This window comes from Scylla paramamosain, chromosome 9 (genome assembly GCF_035594125.1).
Source record: "Scylla paramamosain isolate STU-SP2022 chromosome 9, ASM3559412v1, whole genome shotgun sequence".
Taxonomy (NCBI): domain Eukaryota; kingdom Metazoa; phylum Arthropoda; class Malacostraca; order Decapoda; family Portunidae; genus Scylla; species Scylla paramamosain.
This window is the reverse complement of record NC_087159.1, coordinates 16,455,001-16,470,000: the sequence shown is the minus strand read 5'-3', so window position 1 is coordinate 16,470,000 and position 15,000 is coordinate 16,455,001. Positions and strand designations below refer to the sequence as shown.

The window sequence follows — 15,000 nt, the reverse complement described above, 5'->3', positions numbered from 1 at the left end:
TAATGTACTATTCGAAGCCGTCACACCTTTAGCTGCCGTCCTAACACGAGTGACAGATCATGCTTAACACACACACACACACAAAAAAAAATAAATAAATAAAAAAAAAATAATAATAATAATAAATAAATAAATAAATAAATAAAATAAATAAATAAATAAATAAATAAATAAATAAATACAACTTAATTGTAAACGATATTCAGTTGATTGGAACGTGCTAGTCCAAGATGTGCATTGATCTGTTGATTAGATCATAACAGCGTAATTCTTGTATTATACTTCTTCAACACGTAATTTGGCTGTAAGTACATGATCTAAGTAAACTGTCATGGCGGGAAGATAGTATTAACTGTGTATTCCTGTATTTCCATTGGTAGGATAAACTGTATCGCATGGGTGGTGTGATTTAACGATATTTAGACAAGCTTAAATATTATTGAAGGTGATGGAGGGATATGTGGGTGTTGCCGCCATGGGCCGGATATGGAGATGGAAGTAATTCAACAAGAGGATGTGATCTCTGCACTAATACTAAACTAAGAACACAACTATGACGCTTAAAATTGATCAAACTAATGGGATAAAGGATTTCGAAGTTATAATGTCACGGTCTTATATCCGTTTGTAAAAAATCGGTCGGGGCAAGAGGCTGATCGACACAAGAACCCTCAGCCACACCACCAGTCCCCTTGACTATCGATGTCTAATCCTAAATAATATGATAACTTTTCCTTACATATATGGAATAGCATTTTGTTTATGGTTTGTAATGTGATGTAACGTATCGAGGGAATACTGATTTTTGGCTCTCTGGACAGATCTAATAAATAACTGCAAATTTGCTACTCCCTCTCCCTGCCATCACATACTAACAATGCTATCGACTTACAAGTGCTTGTGTGGCTTCCAAGGAGTATACGCTGCGGAATCCTCACAATCCCAAGAAGAGAATTTCAATTATTAGTTCAGCCGTGTGTATGGAGTGATGGTAACAGCTACAACCACGAGATCTTGGAGCAGACTGGTGCACACTGCGTCTCGACCCAAAGCTGTCGTTACACTGCGCCGCCGCCACCGCCCTTCGTTCAATACCGTTCTTCATTCACCCCCGCAGATATAACCTTGCAGGTTTCTAATCTGGTTTGTAGGGGCGTCCACCACCGATCTGAGTCCCAATATTAACTTATATTGAAGAGTTTATATAATATTGTAAGAAAGATTGCATTCCTAAGGAAAGAGTGACCTTCTTCAGCTTTTTTCCAAGTTAAACTGAAGGGAATAGCTATATTTATTTTGTTACTATTAGAACTGGATATACTATTTTCAGTGGATCAGGAATTACACTTTATACAGCATGCAACACAACAAGGAAGGCGACAGTGCGCAAGACCTCAGCCTTCTGGCCACACCACTTCGGGATCGATCATGGCATCGACCGGTGGCGGTGCAGTGTGCCAGTGGCCGTAGGACTGTGGCAACCCAGCTGTCAACAGCTAGACAGCCATGACCTTGTTCTTTCAGTTTTGTGTACTCTGGCTATGCTCTGCAGTTTACATAGTCTTCAGCAGTGTCGCAATACCTACTCAATCTAATTTTATAGCTTAGCCTACAACTCCTCATTCCCAAAATTAATTATCGTCATGTGAAGAGGTTGATAGCAAAATTGCTGAGCAAAAAAAAAAAATAAATAAATAAAATAAATAAATAAATAAATAAAAATAAATAAATAAATAATAATAATAATAATAATAATAATAATAATAATAATAATAATAATAATAATAATAATAATAATAAATGAATAAATAAATAAATAAAATGAAATAAATAAATAAATAATAAAATAAAATAAAGTAAATAAATAGATAAATAAAAAAATAATTAATTAATTAATTTAATTGAAAATTAAATAGATGAACATAATAACAACAATAACAATAATAATAATAATAATAATAATAATAATAATAATAATAATAATAAATGAATAAATAAATAAATAAAATGAAATAAATAAATAAATAATAAAATAAAATAAAGTAAATAAATAGATAAATAAAAAAATAATTAATTAATTAATTTAATTGAAAATTAAATAGATGAACATAATAACAACAATAACAATAATAATAATAATAATAATAATAATAATAATAATATGTAATAATAAACAAATAAATTAACTAAATAAAATAAAAAGATAAATAACAAAATAAAAAGGTTGCTGACACATTACTCTGTAATTGCTTTCGTACCGAACCAATTAATGGTATACACATTTTCAACAAAGAGTAGGGGGAGTTTTGTACTTAACATCCCTTTGAAGAAAACTGGGAGAGATCGTTCAACTGTGTGCAATATGTTGAAATGTCAGAAACTCTCTCTCTCTCTCTCTCTCTCTCTCTCTCTCTCTCTCTCTCTCTCTCTCTCTCTCTCTCTCTCTCTCTCTCTCTCTCTCTTATGCCAACCAAGACACTCAACATCAGGGGCAGCAAGATATTTGACAAGACAAGAGGAAGTAAGGCCCGGTTTTTACTGATTCCGTTTCCGTACATCGTCCAACAATGACGTCACCACCGTTTCCGTTGGAGCGACTTGAGTGGGAACTGTGTTCCGTTTCTGCCTCCACTTGAACGGACGCCGTCAAGCGGAATGGATTAACCAAGTTTAATTTTGTACGGAGAGACGGGCAGTGTTGCACGTACTGATATTTTGAATGTTCTCGGTATAATACTCAAGTACACGAAAAAAAAAAAAAAAGTTATTGAATTACAGCTTTGTAATGTAATAATGCTATATTGTAAATTGAAAAAAAATATATATACTTCATGGAAAAAGAGGAATGAATTTGCAAAAATGCATCTTTCCTAGTGGAACCATGAAAATCTGGATTGCATTACCAGATGAAGGTGTGTGTGTGTGTGTGTGTGTGTGTGTGTGTGTGTGTGAATCAATTCTATAGAAATACAAATATGCACATACAAATAAGAAAATACGCCATGATCAAAAGATAAAGTTGGGAGAGAGAGAGAGAGAGAGAGAGAGAGAGAGAGAGAGAGAGAAAGACTTAACATATGGATGAGATATTATGCTCAATTAGTAGGCGAAAACAAAATTTAATGCACTGTTCCGAGTTCCTTCGAACATTATGTCGAATCGCAGTTGCTGCGATCCTAAATCAATGCACAGCTGACTATGGACATTATGTCGAATTCAAATGAACAGATATCGATTTGCAGTATTTTCAACCGAGGTGGAGCATTCTGTTAGGAATCATATCTCTGTCCTCAAACTATCCAAGAATTCTTTCATTTGAAAATGTCAAAAACTCTCAAACCCAACTGTCATTACAACTTGTGCTGGCACTTAGGTAGGCAAAAAATAACTTTTCCTCTCTTATTTCACCAAGATGATAGCTATCTACCACTTTATCTGTTTCTAAATCTGAACTTTTCGCTCAGACCTTTGGTAAAAATTCGACACTGGGTGATTATGGGCTTATTCTTCCTACAAAATCCTCTGACTATTTCGCATTAAAGATTATTTAGTGATCTTTTTAATCCTCTCTGACCTGCAAGGGAGGCTACGTTAAGTTAATGTATTAGGAGGTTGTACTGCCTTCTATCGTTCTCAGAAACTATATGCCTATGTCTTCACGCCTTGCTTGGTACCTCTTTATCCATCTCCACCTTCCCTTCATGCTGGAAGATGGCCTACATTCAAACTTTTTCCTAAAAGGAATGACTGCTCCAATTCCTCAAGCTGCCATTGCTCTGATTTCTTGCCTATCGATCTGGAGTCTTTGAATCTATTCTTATTAAGAAGATTAAAAAACTCCAGACAAGCAAGAAAGCAACGTAACAGAATGGTAGTTTGAAAAATCGGAGCAGTCATCCCTTTTAGAAGATCGAATGCAGGCTAAAGCAGTATGGCTTCTGTAAGAGGAGATTTTCAGGTTTTCCTCACTGAATTTTAGTGATCCTCTTTTAGGCCACTCAGTGAAACTTTAGTTATCTTAAACATCAAAAGTTTTCAATAGATACAAAAGCTTTGATTTCTAAGCTTCCCTCCTACGGTTTCTCCCTCTGCTCTACTGTATCTCAAACTTCCGCTCTGTCCGTTCTGTTAATTGCAACAGTGATAGACGGACACTTCACTTAAGCCAATTAGTTGTGGTATTCACGGGGCTCTTCTATTACCAACTCTTTTCCTATTATTCATCAATGATTGTCTTATTCTTACATGGAGTTAGAAATTTCGCGTAGCAAAGCCACAAAATACCTGATATTTCTTTGATTTTAGAAAGGGGCTGAACAAACTTTGTATCGCGCAATGTCTCAAAATTTCTCCACCTATTCACTCCTCATAATCTTCCAGACAACTCTCCCCTCTTCTATGATGAGACATATTTACCCATCTACATTAAACATTCCCTAGTGTCTTGTACTAACACTGAACTGAAAATTTCATATCGTCTTTCTTGTTAAAAGGATTTTTTTTTTTCCACAGTTGCTTACTCGATACAGCGGCGTTATTCACCTTTGGAAGGGAGGGGACCCTCCACTCACACAGTTCTTGACAAAATAGTTTTTTTCTTTTCTTTTACCCCCTTCATCAACGTCTCTCCTCTGACGGAGTTCTCAACTTTTCTTATGGTGTCGCAGTGCTGCATCTCTTGCTATCTTCTACTGTTATTTTCGTGCTTACTACTCCTCTGAACTTCCTAACTGCAAGCTTCCCCCTTCTCGTGACCTCGCTGTGCAAGACTTTCTACTTTCATTCCCTATTATGCCCACCTCGCTAATGCAGGAGTTAAGGCGTCTTCTTCAGCTCTTCAAAAGTGCCTCGGAAACAGGCATTTTCCGACGCATACCTTTCGAGCAGGTCTCCTGGGAACTTTGGAACCTTACAACTACCCCAGGCCACAAGCTTTCTAAGGGCTTGCAAGAATTTTGGGAGGGCAGCATGGTACTTATAAGCTATATAATGACAAATTTAAGCTTGTGGGGAAAAGTATAGGGTAAAAGTAGTTGGAAGATATTAAATAAAAATAAATAATAATAATCCTTCCTATCTTGTTTCTATAAGTTAATACAATTACTATAGCCACAGCACGCATGCCAATAGTATTGTCCCGACAACGCTTACGCCCACACCGCCCATACCAACGCCCCTGGCGTAGCCCTTTGTCCGGGGCGTTGCCCCCCAGGGTGTGTGTTTTATACGTTTGATGAAAAATGATGCATCATCATGTGAATGACATAATTTTGTTGATGAAGTTGTGCTAACACACAGTGAATAGTAACATGAAGACATTAGTTTGTCAGTGAAAAGTTACTTGAAGTTTTATTAACTGGTATCATGTAGTTGAGTTACTGTCTTTTATTGCCTGGATGTGTTGTTGGAATGTTTATTTACTGGTTAATAAATAATGTTATTTTTTTTCTGAACTGCATTTATAGCTTGCCCTACTGTGAGAACCTTAGCCTTAACTCTCGGCAATCTGGACTTAGATTTTGAAGAATCGTTGAATACCTGAAGTACTTGCTGAGTGTATAACCGGTGCAGTTCCTGCATAAACTCTAACTTATAATTAAAGGTAAGTTGGGGGATTACAACACAATTATGAAAACGATATTTGAGTGTTGTGCAAATGTCATTTTAATTCATGAGATTAGATATATAGTATGTAACTCATTAAATCTAACCTCAACCTTTCATCAAACCTTAACTCATTAATCCAATCAAACCTAATCTTAAGCATACTTATCCTAGCTTAAATTTATTGAACTGATCAAACCTAACCTTAACCTTACTTCACTTGACTTAAACTTATTAAACTGATCAAATATAACCTTAACCTTACTTAGAAAAACTTAAACTCATTAAACCAATCAAGCCTAACATTAATAGTACTTAACCTAGCTTAAACTTATTAAACTGATCAAACCTAAACTTAATTACTTACTTCACTTAACTTAAACTTATTAAACTGATCAAATATAACCTTGACCTTACTTCACCTAACCTTAACTCATTAAACCAATGAAACCTAACCTTAACCTTATTTAACCTAGCCACTAACCTAACTTAAACTCATTAAATTTATCAAACCTAAGCTTTAGCTACTCTATCTCCTTTTTTGACAGGATGCCCTGTGCCACCATACCTTCAGTTTCCAATTGCTTTTCAGTTCATTGCTATTGGAGATCATCAAAGATCAATAGGTGACTGCCATGATGTGTTGCAGGCAAGTTAGTGAATAAGTCCAGACTGCTTCAAGAACAGTAGGAGTAGGCATCACATCTTTCTCCCCTCTGGCAAGAATTTGCAGCAATGTGTTCAGGGTTTTTATGATATTTTGGGAATGCCAGGTGTTGTAGGGGCCATTGATTGTACCCACATTGCCATTTCTAAACCGTCAGTGGATAATTCTGAAGTGTTTTGTTGTCTGAATGTTTTTTCTCAATCAATGGGCAAGGTGTGTGTGGGCCTTAGTTGCTGTTTCATAATGTTGCTCATTGACCTGGGACTGTCAGTGACAGCTGAGTTTTTTAAAACAGTCAACTTTGAAATACGACATCTTTTACTTGGGGATGATGCTACTTATGCACTGAAACCATTTGTAATGACTCCAGTGGGATGCTATTCTCAGATAATAGTAATTGAATGAGCATTTGGTGTACTAAAAAGATTTGGTTATTTTGGTATGAAATTTAGAACAGATTTAGACACCACTAAAGCCATCATTGTTGCATGCGTGGTGATGCCTAACACAGGTATTAAAAGTAGATTGATTTTGCCTCATGATGGGAATGATGTCATTCAGAATGATGTTCCCAACAGAATGGATGGATAAGTATTTGAAAATGAACAAGAGAGACAGAAACAGGAACAAACAATCAGGAATCACTTCTAAGCATGCCTCCATGGTGCATATTGTAGAGGTGAAGTGTGCCTTGCTAGGAAATAATTTGTAAGAGATAAGTACCTTTATGACTGAAGAGAAACAGTATTAATTTTTTGTATTGTTTTTATTTCTTCTTACTGACTGACGTACATAGTATTGATGTGTATTATACATTTTTGTATTGTCAAGGCTGGTGTGGGTGTGAACAGGGTAAGGTGACTGTAGAGAATAAAAGTAAGGATTGAATGGAAGGAGTGAAAGCAATATGAGAGGTGCAAGGAAAGCCAAATACAAGCAAAAAGAGTTATGTGTGATGCTAAAGGGAGGGCTGATGAAAGAAAGTTCAAGAGAATTAGAAAATGTTCTGGAAAAAGGTGGAGAAAAAAAAAGACCATTTGGTAGTGAGGAACAGGTGAAAGCAGAGGATGGTGGGATGAGGAATGTTAAAAGAAACTGGTGAGTATGGAGCAGGAGAGAGAGCCTGAGATTCGGGTATTTGTGAGAGATGTTAGATTTAATGTACTAAGGCCCTAAGGGAATTAAATGAGACATATATAATGAAGGTGGAGGGGCAGGCAGCAGTAAGGGAGATGAAAAGTTAAGTTGAGGGTTTGAAGGCACGTGTGGTCAGTATCATAGAGTGGTTAGTGCACACCTCTCTAGACCCTTGGCTCCTGATGGAGAAGAGAAAATGCTCCTGCCCTCACTTTGTGGGGATCAGTTGGACAGTTTGGTCCAAGCAAAGCAAGTACTCTCTCCTACACACCTAATTGCCCCACACCTGTGTCAGTCTCCATCTTTGGAAACTGGAAAAAAATAGAAGAATGATTAACATTAAAAATTCTGTTATGCTCTTCAGTACTTCATATGTTAACATACTAGTTTGCACACATGTACATCTTCACACACAACTTTCCAGTCTGCATATTTTGTGAAGCCTTACAGTACAGGAGTAGAGCTTGAGAAAGGGACCAAGACCACACTAAGGGAGAACTGAAGTTAGGATAGGTTAAGAACAGTTAAGATTAGGTTTGATTGGTTTAATAATTTTGTTAGGTTAAGGTTATATTTGTTCAGTTTAATAAATTTAAGTTAGGTTAAGGTTGTAAGGTTGTAAGGTTAAGGTTATATTTGATCAGTTTAATAAATTTAAGTTAGGTGAAGTAAGGTTAAGTTTAGGTGTGATCAGTTTAATAAGTTTAAGCTAGGTTAAGTACAGTTAAGGTTAGGTTTGATTCTTTTAATGAGTTAAGGTTAGGTGAAAGGTTGAGGTTAGGTTTAATAAGTTACATACAATATATCAAATCCCATGAATTAAAATGACATTTGACAACACTTCACTATCATTTTCATAATTGTATTAACCTATAGAAACAAGGTGGGAAGGATTATTATTAAAATACCAAGAATATGAGATGATATTGACTATAAATTGGCATAAATAAGCATGGTAAGATATCTACAGCACAGGTATTCAGACTGTTCTTCATATTACTTCTACCTTTGTTATGAAACTGCTAGCATATGACAAAAAGCTAATAGGATGAAACTGGCAGTGTATTTTGCTACACTACAGTTCAAGTTAACTGGGAATCAAGGCAGTCTTTTTATTACACATATAAATTGATTCCATCATTAAATTTATAAAAAGTAACAATAAGCTAGAAAAATAGGCTTACCTGATCTGAAAAAAGATTGGAGACTTGGTCTTTCTGGTAAACAGCAGCTGTGTAAAGATTGCTAATTGCACAGGATTCCCCTCTGACATACCAACCTCACCACAGGAGAATTGCATGAAGAGAAGGGACAGGAACAGTTTATTGGTACTGTAGGCCTTCAAGGAGTTGAGAAAATCTCTCATATGGGAATCTCTCTAGGAAGGGAAGGATTATTTTAACAATCCAGCCCTAAGGCTGCTGCAGTCTCTGTGAACTGTATGACACTTTTTTCCCTGGGTAGTATGCCAGGCAACTTTGCTGGTCTGTCCTTCAGTGGTCAAGTGGGTGGGGCTCTGAGGAGGTAAAAAATCAAAGCTCTTAGGAGAACTGAAGAAGACACCTTAAGTGAAAAACAGAACCAGTGAAAGATTGAAAGAGGAAGAAAAGGTAAGTTTTAAAGAAATTCTGGAGAAACAAATATAAAGGAAAAAACAGAGAAGTCAGTGATGAAGATTATCAAGGAAAAGGAAGGATTGGTGAGAGGCATAGCAAAGAAAAAGAAATGTGTTGTAATATTTGGGATTAAAGAAAATGTTCTGCTGAAATGGCACCTTAGATAAAAAGCAATAGAGGTCTAGATGGAATGATTTTGAAGTGGAAGGAGAATTTTTTGAAGGACAGAAATGAGAATGGTAATTAGAGAGAGTCTTCATGAGGGAAAGTGATCAGTGGAGTTCTACTAAGGTCAGTACTGGCTCCAGTAATGTTTGCAGTATATATTAATGACATGACAGGAGGAGTGAACAGTTATATGATTTTGTTTGCTGATGATGGCAAGTTACTTAGGAAGGTAGGAAGGGAAGATGATTGTGATGATGCCAGGTTACTTAGGAAGGTGAGAAGGGAAGATGATTGCCAAGTACTGCAGCAGGATTTGAACAGAATATAGAAATGGAGTCACACATGGGAAGTGGAATTAACATCAGAAAATTAAGTGTGATGGAATTTGGGAAGAATAAAAAGAGAATATTAAGTAACTAAAAAATGGGAAATGAAAAGATTAAGAAAATGACAGTGAAAAGGACTTGGGAGTAACTGTATCCGATAATTTATCACCAGAGAAACACATAAATAGGATTATGGGTGAAACTTACAACCTGATGAGAAACATAAAAGTAGCATTCATATATCTAGAGGAAATGATGAAGAAACTGACTGTAACTATGATACACCCAAGATTGGAATATGCAGCAATAGTGTGGCCATCAATTACAAAAATTAACATAAAAAAATTGGAGAGGATTCAGAGGTCTACAATAAAGTTGGTTCCAAGTCTTCAAAATTTATCATATGAAGAGAGATTGAGAAGGTTGAATCTACAGATGCTGGGAGAGAGACCTGATTGTGGTATGTAGGCTGGTGACTGGATTAGAAAAAGTGGACCAGCAAGATTTGATAACATGGGATGTAAGAGATTCAAGAGGACATGGAAAGAAGTTGAAAAGGCCACCTGTAGAAGGGATATTAAAAAGAACAGCTTTCCTCAAAGAATAGTAAAGACATGGAATAACTTGGAAAAAGATGTGGTTCATGCAAGGTTGATTCATGATTTCAAGGCTAAATTGGACAATAGCAGATATAGAGGCAGGACAGCACAAGCATAGCTCCCTTTCCCGTATAGCACAGGTAAATACACACACACACACACACACACACACACAAAGACTTAACCTATGAAGAAAGACTTGAAGAGATGGATTTACTAACACTAAGAGAGGGAAGAGAAAGAGGAGACCTAATAACAATGTACAAATTAGTAAACAGTAGAGAAATAGTAGACAGAAATTATTTGGTGCCATAGATGAAGGAGGGAGAGAGACAGACAAAGGGGTATGGAAAGAAAATAAAGAAGAGTGGATGTTCAAGCGACATCAAGAAATTTAGCTTCCCATATAGAACTATTGAAATCTGGAATGACTTGAAGGAAGAGGTGGTTGCGGCAAACAGTGTACACATGTTTAAAGAGAAACTGGATAAATATGGTTAAGGAGACGACAAAATGAGCTTTGGGTCATGCCCTGTACAATACGACCAGGTAAATATGACTAAGTAATTACACACACACAGATAGTGATGGAAAGTAGTGATATAATTATTGTTGGTGATTTTTAATTGTAAAGAGATAAATTGGGAGACATTGACAACTACCAGAAGTGAGAACTCATGGAGTAATAGACTATTAAACTGGTGGAAAACTTAACTCAATGAGTTGATTGTGATACCAGATTTAATGGAAGAGATAAACCATCAAGACTTGATTTAGTGTTTACCAAGGACATGGAAATTATTGAAACTATACACTATGATAGCCCTCTAGGTAAAAGTGATCATGTGTTGATGGAATTTAATTTGAAAAATGAAAAAGTAATTGTTGATGAAAATTAAAAGGTAAGAAGATTTAAATATAGTAAAACTGACTTTGAAAAATTAAGAAAGTACTTTGTTGCCATGTACTGGAAGGACTTTGAACATGCAGAAGATGTTCAGGAAAATGAGATTACTTTATAAGGATATATAATATTGCTGTGGAGAAATTTGTACCTAGAGGAGGAGTAAGATATAGAAAGGATAAGAAATGGTTCAATACAAAATGCAAAAAGGCTAGAAATTGTAAGTTAAATGCTTGGAATAGATGAAAGAAGAGGAAAACTGAGAGCAGATGGGAGGATAATAAGGATGGAGAGAAGAAACTATAGGAGATATAATAGAAAAGTGTATAAATGAGCCCAAACTATTCTTTAGACATATTAATGGGAAGATGAAGAAGAGAGAAGGTGTATCAAGACTGAAAGATGAAGGAAAAGTCTATGAGAATGCACAGGACATAGCAGAGGTTATGAACAAAAGTTTCAAATCGGTATTTACTGTGCAAGGCGAGTTTGATGCTGGAAGGGATAATTTTGTGAGGAATATACTAAGTACAGTCCTAGTCAGTTATGAGGAAACACTTAAAATGATAGAAGAACATGATGTAAATAAAGCATCTGGTCCAGATGGAGTATCAATTTGGATATTGAAAGAATGTAGAGAACAACTGGCTGATAAAATTCACAGTATGGTGGTGACATCATTGTTGCAGGGAAGAGTACCAAAAGATTGGAAGAGAGCAAATATTACACCAGTATTCAAAGGAGAAAAATAAGGAAAACCCACCAGTGTTATTGACTAGTGTTATAGGAAAACTATGTGAAAGAACAATAAAGGAAAGATGGATGGAACACTTGGAAAGAGTTAAAGTTTTGGTAAATTGTCAATTTGGATTTAGGACGGAAAGATCATGCTCTATGAACTTATTGCTCTTTTATTCAAGGGTAGTCGATATTGTGCAGGAGAGAGACAGATGGGTAGATGGTGTCTACTTAGACTTGAAGAAGGCTTTTGACAAAGTACCACACTGAAGATTGGTATAGAAGATGAAAAAATGATGGAAGAATTGGAGGAAGACTGCTGGAGTGGATGAAGGATTATCTGGTTGATAGAGAGACGAGAACTGTAATACAAGATCAAAATTCATCTTGGCTGAAAGTAATTAGTGGTGTCCCACAGGGGACAGTGTTGGGACCAATAATGTTTGTAATATATGTGAATGACATGAATGAAGAAATAGATAGTTATATGAACTTATTTGCAGATGATGCTAAACTGATGAGAAGGGTAGAAAATGTAAATGACTGTATGGTACTGCAAGATGATTTAGATAAGATAAATAGATAGAGTAAATCTTGGCAAATGGAATTCAATTTAAGTAAATGTAAAGTAAGCAGAAATGGATTTGGGAGTAACAGTTAGTGAAAAATTTGAGTTCAGACAGACACACTGATAAAATTACTGGAGAGATGATAAATTTGTTAAAAAGAGTGAGAATGTCATCCTCATATTTGGATGAAGGAATGATAAAAAAATTGGTGATTTCCATGATAAGAGCAAGATTGGAAAATGTGGCCGTGGTGTGGTCTCCTCACACAAGGAAGAATATTATAAAATTGGAAAGAGTACAAAGAGCAGTCACTAAGCTGGTTCCGGAGTTGAGTAAGTCGACCCATGAAGAGAGATTAAGAATGTTGGAAATTCCTACCTTTGAAAATAGGAGAGAAAGAGGAGATTTAATAAATATCTATAGAATGATAAGTGGTATGGAAAATGTGGACAAAGAATATTTTATAAATTTAGACACATAGAATACAAGGGGACACAGTAAGAAGTTAAAGAAAGTTAACCATAGAAGAGACATCAAGAAGTATAGTTTTCCTCATAGAAGTGTGAACAAATGAAATGAACTCAGTGAAGATGTTGTGAATGCCAAAACTGTCCATGCTTTTAAGACCAAACTGGATAGATATAGAGACAGGATACTATGAGATTACTCCCCTCCTGTAAACCACAACTGGACAAATGCACATGTGCACACACACACACACACACGAAAGAACAATGCAGAAATGGGAGACAGAACTATGCTAAATTAACTGGAAAGAGTTATTTGAAGGGAAAGTAGTACAAGAAGAATATGAGATATTTTTGAGCAAGTATAGAGAGTGGGTGCAACAGTTTGTACCAAGTTAAAAAGTGAAAATTGGGAAGCTTGAATACTAGATGTGTAGAAGCAAAAAAGAAAAAGGACAGGGCATGGAAGAAAATGATGAGACAACTGAACAGAAATGCTAGAGAAGCATACAGAAAGGTAAAGAATGAATATAGTATAATAAGAAGAGAAGAAGAAAGAAACTTTGAAAGTGACATAGTAAAAGAATGCAGAGAACAAATGGAAGAACCCATATGGGATATAATTCACAGCTCATTGAGAGAAGGAAAAGTACCAAGGAAATGGAAAAGAGATAGCATAGTGCCAATGTACAAAAGGGCAAATAAAATGGAATCATTGAATTATAGACCGGTGTCACTAACAAGTATTGTAAGCAAGCTTTGTGAAATAGTAATCAGAGACAGATGGATGGAATATCTAGATGAAAAGATAATTACAGAAAAGCAATTTGGATTCAGGAAAGCTTCTATACAAGAATAATAGATGGAGTGCAAGAGAGAGAGATGGATGGGTTGATGCAGTATACCTGGATCTTAAAAAAGTATTTGATAAAGTTCCCCACAAAAGCCTTATGTGGAAGCTAGAGAATGGAGGAAGACTAAAGGGAGCAACATTGAGATAGATGTAGGATTATTTACAAGGGAGGGAAATGAGAACAATAATCAGAGACACTAAATCAAGTTGGTGCAGAGTGACAAGTGTGATACCACAAGGATCTGTGTTGGCACCTATTATGTTTCAAGTATATGTAAATTATATCACAGAGGATCTAAATAGTTACATAAACCTGTTTGCTGATGATGTAAAATAATGAAAATAATAAAGGATGAAAATGACACCAAGAAGTTACAAAAAAATATTGACAAGATACATGCATGGAACCAAAGATGGAAATTAGAATTTAATGTCAGAAAATGGCATGTTTTGGAAATAGGAAAAGTAAAAGGAGGCCTTTGTGGAGGTATAAAATGGGAGGAGAAATAATAATGAAAAGTGATGAAGAAAAAGATTTGAGAGTAATGATTCAGGACACACTATCACCTGAAAGGCATATAAAAGGGATATTGGGCTCTACATGCAGTTTGTTAACAAACATTAGGGTGGCGTTTAACTATTTAGATTAAGAAATGATGAAGAAAATTATAACAAGATTGATACAACCTAAACTGTAATATGCAGCAATAGTTTGGGCTCCACATAGATAAAAAGATATATGGAAACTGGAAAGATACAGAGGATAGCAACAAAGATGGTACCAGAATTGAAAGACTTAAGCTGTGAAGAAAGACTTCAAGAAATAGGATTACCAACACTACAAGAGAAAAGAGAAAGAGGAGACCTGATAATAATGTACAAATTAGTAAACAACATTGAAGGAATATACAGAAATGACTTGGTACCACAGGTGGAGAAGGGAGAGAGACAGACGAAGGAGCATGGGAAGAAAATAAAAAAAGAATGGATGTTCAAGCTATATCAAGAAATACAGCTTCTTGTATAGAACTACTGAAATCTGTAATGATCTGAAGGAAGAAGTGGTTGCGGCAAACAGTCTACACATGTTTAAAGAGAAACTGGATAAATATGGTTATGGAAGCAGGACAGGGCTCGTGCCCTGTACAGTACATCTAGGTAAACACACACACACACACACACACACACACACACACACACACACACACACACACACATATATATATATATATATATATATATATATATATATATATATATATATATATATATATATATATATATATATATATATATATATATATATATATATATATATATATATATATATTATTTATTGTTACAACCAAATC

At 35.5% G+C, this 15,000-nt stretch overlaps 1 protein-coding gene and 1 long non-coding RNA gene across 4 annotated transcripts in view; one reads left to right on the top strand and one right to left on the bottom strand.

Annotated features, from left to right (window-relative positions):
- LOC135103687 (vesicle-fusing ATPase 1-like) overlaps positions 1–1,240 on the bottom strand; it is a 27,356-nt gene extending 26,116 nt beyond the window's left edge. For 2 of the 3 annotated variants that reach the window (XM_064010257.1, XM_064010258.1), the window contains exon 1: positions 893–1,240. The gene's annotated coding sequence lies outside the window, so the exon portion shown is untranslated. Of the gene's footprint in view, positions 116–892 lie in introns of those variants that run through there. The other variant, XM_064010256.1, reaches the window with a different exon arrangement.
- A 3,298-nt stretch (positions 1,241–4,538) lies between these two features.
- LOC135103686 (uncharacterized) lies at positions 4,539–6,336 on the top strand. The gene is made up of 3 exons (XR_010270162.1): positions 4,539–5,213; positions 5,466–5,602; positions 6,197–6,336. It is a non-coding gene; the product is annotated as an uncharacterized LOC135103686 (long non-coding RNA).
- Positions 6,337–15,000: the final 8,664 nt, after the last annotated feature.